Consider the following 5,615-nt stretch of genomic DNA (forward strand, 5'->3'; position numbering starts at 1 on the left):
GCAAGTCTTTTGATTTTTCCATGTTTTCTCCCAGGAATTACCTATATGCTGGCGATGCTATTCTAATGTTACACTCCAGAATGAAAAATTTGAAAGAAAGATGGAGTCTACTTCTAAAGTTGTGAGACACTGCCACATCATTTCAAATTTTGGGTTTCAGTTACCTCGTACTTAAAATGAGAAAACTGGACTAACTGATTTTTTAAATGGATCCTTCCAGTTCTAAAATCAATGATACTTTTATATTTACAACAGAATGAGTTGTACTTGTAGGCATCATATATGGGGGACTGGACATTTTTGAACGCTGAGAGAATGGTACTGGCAAGTAAAAATGGCAATTAGCAATGCCACAGACAATAGACAGGAACAGAAACTGAAACTCAATAGCAACATTTTGATAAACATACTTAAAAATAACTACTCCTTTTGTTCTAATTCTACAAGTCCCCAAGCTTATTTGCAAAGCTTAAAGTTTTTTGAACTGCAGCTTCTGTCATGAAATATACCTATTATTAACTACAGAAATATTATATTAATGTCATTAAAGATCAGTGAATGATGTTCTTTTTTTAAGATTTGCTTCTTGCATGCTGTACACTTTAGAATGGTGTTAGACCAAAATATCTGCTGCCCCTATACTGGACCGCTGTTCAAGGCATGCTTTTATTTTGCCTGTTTTGGCTAACACTTTGAACCAAGATATTCTGGCAATAAGAATGGGATCTTATATTCAAAGAGATAAAAATAACAGTTGGTACAAATCATTCAAGCGCTTTTGCAGACAGTGGAGTATGTCCTCTCCCCCGCAATTTGAAGAGAACCTATGCTTAAATAAATGATGGCGGACCTATTACAGAGTACAACACCCGTCAGTAAACTTGGTCCTAAATTTCATGTGCCGCAAGACTTCCTATATTGAAGCTGAAAGCATGAAAGACATGGAGCCAGATTATTAAGCTGTTACTCTGACTATTTGTTAATTAAATTATGCACAGGAAGTCCTTCCTTTCCCAGTACCCTGTTAACTGAAATGCGTGCACATCAGAATTATGCCTTTTCTTTGCATGGTTTGCTGTTAATGAAGATTCAATCTCAGTGACCATAGAATTGTGCAAAGTGAGGCTACAGTTCCAATGAACTGTGTAAAGTGAGGATTGTTCATACTACAACTTGGGCTCTCAAGTTCTATTTCAATCTTATGAACTTGTAGCATTAATGTAAACACAAGATTTACCAGCATTATTAGTCTTTGTTTTGTTGAGAGATCTAAGGTCTATAACCAGGACTCATCATGGTGAGGGTCAACTTAGTTTTATTACCAAACACGGCTGTCAACATATGACTTTTGGCAATTTATTTTGTTCTAGTGCTTGTGGAGTTTTGAATGAAGCACTTGGGATTGAGTAAATTTTATTATTATAATAAAATAAGAAATAATATTATACTAAATAGACAATAAACTATAACTCAAACACCAACTTGGAGCACAGTGTTGAGAAGCATTCTGAGGTCTCTTCTTGGACTCCACGGGGCAAGTATACCCTAACCGAGCGGTTATACATCCCATTCCCTGGAGAGCAAGACTGTGGGGAATGCACGCTACATCTTTACCATTCTTTTATAAATAAGAAGACTATATGGCCGGGCGCGGCGGCTCACACCTGTAATCCTAGCACTTTGGGAGGCCGAGGGGGGCGGATCACAAGGTCAGGAGATTGAAACCATCCTGGCTAACATGGTGAAACCCCATCTGTACTAAAAATACAAAAAATTAGCCAGGCATGGTGGCGGGCACCTGTAGTCCCAGCTACTCGGGAGACTGAAGCAGGAGAATGGCTTGAACCCAGAAGGTGGAGCTTACAGTGAGCCGAGATGGCACCACTGCACTCCAGCCTGGGCGACAGAGCGAGACTCTGTCTCAAAAAAAAAAAAGACTATATAATTACATATCATAGTAACAGTAAATCAGCTTCTGAGGGACATGCTGTATGTAGAGAGTTCTAGTATGATTCAGATCATATTCATGTGTTTTGAGATATATCAAACCCTGCAGAGGTTAAGATGTTATCACATGTACATCGTTAGAAGGTCACATTTGAATTTAGCACAGGACTCATAGAAGTTGTGGAAAAGCAATGACCATTCTATATGTATTCTATAATTTATTTTCCACAGAACACTTTGCTAAGATTACCATGTACTTTTCTCAGATGTCTCCAGAGCTGATATCAGTCTTTTGGGCTGAACTCTGATTTCAGTAGCAGGTGCAATGGATAGTTTTATTTCAACGTGGATAACTTCATGCTGCTGATGACCCACCTCAAGCATGCACAGGACATCTTTTCTTGCCCATGAACCTGGCCATCATTTCTTGGGTGGTATCATTTCTTCTCTGACACTGCAGGAGCCTGCTCAGCCAGCTGACACACAAATATAGGAGTTGGATTAAAGTCATGGGGGAAATCCCTCAACCAACAGGAGACTGGAGTCGTTGAGCAAATATGCATGCCTCCCTGATTCAGATAAACAACTTGGGAATTATTTTATACACTTCTCTTGAAATATCAGTGAAACCTAACCTCAACTGCCTACAGTGATAACCTAAATAAACCTGACAAACCATTTTGTCAACTTTTCCTCTTTCACTATTTCATTCTCCCCTCTCACTCATTCCTGATTCCTTGGATTACCTTTCACATAAATTATCTGCTCATAACACCTTGTCTCAGGCTCTGCTAAAAGGGGACTCAAAATCAAACAGTACACTGTAAAATTGCAAGTATCGAACAGTTAATGTTGCCGAAAGCAACATTTATAAATGGAAAGTCCCAGATCATGCTTCATGTGGAATATTATACTTTTATCAATGGAAACAGTGTAAGATCCTGCTAAGAAGGCATAGTTTGAGTCAAAACAGCACATCGACTGCCCATGCCTGCTTGCCGTTTCGATACAAATTTAGGAATGACAGAAGAGAGATCCTTTGTTTATGCAGCCATAAAAAGAATGAAATCAGTGTTTTGCAGCAACATAGATGGAGCTGGTGGCCATTATCCTAAGTGAACTAATTCAGAAGCAGAAAATCAAATATTGCATGTTCTCATTTGTATGGGGGAGCTAAACAATGAGTATACATGGACATAAAAACAAAAATAATAGACACCAGGGACGCCAAAAAGTGGAGGGAGGGAGGAGGGTGAGGGTTGAAAGATTACCTATTGAATAAAATGTTCAATATTTGCATAATGGGTACACGAAAAGCCCAATTACCACATATACCCTTGTAACAAACATGTACATGTACACCTCATTGAATCTAAATTTTTTAAAAAAGAGAATTCCATTGATGGATCAAATTTTGGAGGAATCTTTGACCAGCAGAGACAGACAAGTGTGACGGCACCACAGCCAATAGTGTATGCTAAAGGTCACGGGGCTTCCATAGAAACTCTAAGCCCAGAGGTGATAGGGACAAAGAGCAGGAAGGGAAATGGCGGCAATTCTCTGCGCCATGGTTTTGGTAAACCAGAGGAGCAGCTAAGAAGTCTGGCCCTTGTCCCTCCCCTCCCCTATCTTTAACTTATATCTAATGTTATGGTGGACACAAGTGTTCTAGAGCAATTAGTAGGGCACTAGATCCAGAGAATTCGAGCAATGTCAACATGTCTGAGGATACCCATAGAAGAGGGAGACCATCCATACCAGACAACAAGGTACTGGCACAACCAAGCAGAATGAGATCCTCCTTCTTGGCAGGATCTTACATTGTTTCTGTTGATAAAAAGTAGAATATGACTCACTGCCCCCACCCCACGCGCCACGTCCCCCTGCCGCTCCGAGCCCAGCTGTGCTGCAGTCGCTGCCAGTCGCAATGGAGGAAGAGATCCCCGCACTCCTCCTTGACAATGGCTCTGGCATGTGCAAAGCTGGCTTTGCTGGGAGAGCTGTGTTCCCCTCCATCATCTGGTGCCCCCAGCACCAGCGCGTGATGGTGGGCATGGGCCAGAAGGACTCCTACGTGGGTGACAAAGCCTAGAGAAAGCACAGCATCCTGACCCTGAAGTACCCCATGGAGCATGGCATCGTCACTAACTGGGATGACATGGAGAAGATCTGGCACCACACCTTCTACAAGGAGCTGTGCATGGCCCCGGAGGAGCACACGGTGCTGTTGACTGAGGCCCCTCTGAACCTCAAGGCCAACAGAGAAGATGACTCAGATCATGTTTGAGACCTTCAACACCCCGGTCATGTGCGTGGCCATCCAAGCCAGTGCTGACCTCCTATACCTCTGGGCACAGCACTGGCATTGTAATGAACTCTGGAGATGGGGTCACCCATATGGTGCCCATTTATAAGAGTTATGCTGTCCCCCACGCCATCCTGCCTCTGGACCTAGCTGGCGGGGACCTGACCCACTCCCACATGAAGATCCTTACCAAGCGCAGCTACAGCTTCACCACCACCGCCCAGGTGGATATCATACCAAGGAGAAGCTGTGCTACCTCCCCCTGGAGTTGCAGCAGGATATGGCCCCGCCGCATCCTCCTCCTCCCTGGAGAAGAGCAACAAGCTGCCTGATGGCCAGGTCATCACCATTGGCAACAAGCAGTTCCAGGGTCTGGAGGCACTGTCCAACCTTCCTTCCTGGGCATGGAATCTTGCCGCATCCAGGAGACCACACTCAATTCCATCATGAAGTGTGACATGGACATCTGCAAAGACCTGTAGGCCAACATGGTGCTGTCCGGTGGCACCACAATGTATATAGCTATCGCCCACAGTATGCAGAAGGAGATCGTCGCCCTGGCACCCAGCACCATGAAGATCAAGATCATCGCACCCCCAGTGTGCAAGTACTCGGTGTGAATCAGCTGCGCCATCCCGGCCTCACTTTCCACCTTCCAGCAGACTTGGATTAGCAAGCAGGAGTATGACGAGTCAGTATCCCCACAGCCCTGTCATCCACCACAAATGCTTCTAAATGGATGGCGAGCAGATTCGTAGCATTTGCTGCATGGGTTAATTCAAAAGCATAAATTTGCCCCTGGCAAATGCATACATCTCATGCTAGCCTCTCAAAACTGGAATAAGCCTTCTGAAAGAAATTTGTCCTTGAAGCTCGTATTTGTTATCAGCACTGGATTGTAGAACTTGTTGCTGATTTTGACCTTGTATTCAAGTTTACTGTTCCCCTTGGTATTTAATACCCCATACATATCTTTCATTTCAACACTTAGTATATGTGGCTTGGTCACTTTGTGGCTGAGGTAAGAATGTGTTTGTGGAAGACAAGTCTGTGGCTTGGTGAGTGTCTGCGTGACCAGCAGGCTCTGATCTGTGCAGGGCATTGTGTCAGGGCTGAGTGTTCTGGGATTCCTCTAGAGACTGGCAAGGGTTCCTGAGCCAGTGGTTTCTGTCCTGCCGGTGTGTCAGGGTTGGAAAAGTCCAAGCCATAGGGCCCAGTTTCCTTTCTTAGCTGATATTTTCCTGCCAGAACACTATGTGCTGTTTCTTGCCTTGAGTTGGAAGCAGTTTGCATTATACTTGAAAATGTATTCATCCTTTAATTTACGTAAGGGTTTTTTGTTGTTGTTGTTGTTGTTGTTTGT

At 43.5% G+C, this 5,615-nt stretch overlaps 1 pseudogene; it reads left to right on the top strand.

Moving 5' to 3' along the window:
• Positions 1 to 3,874: 3,874 nt before the first annotated feature.
• Positions 3,875 to 5,010, top strand: LOC102118486 (actin, cytoplasmic 1-like; annotated as a pseudogene).
• The last annotated feature ends 605 nt before the right edge of the window (positions 5,011 to 5,615 follow it).

Source organism: Macaca fascicularis, chromosome 6, assembly GCF_037993035.2.
Source record: "Macaca fascicularis isolate 582-1 chromosome 6, T2T-MFA8v1.1".
In the NCBI taxonomy this organism is placed as follows: Eukaryota; Metazoa; Chordata; class Mammalia; order Primates; family Cercopithecidae; genus Macaca; species Macaca fascicularis.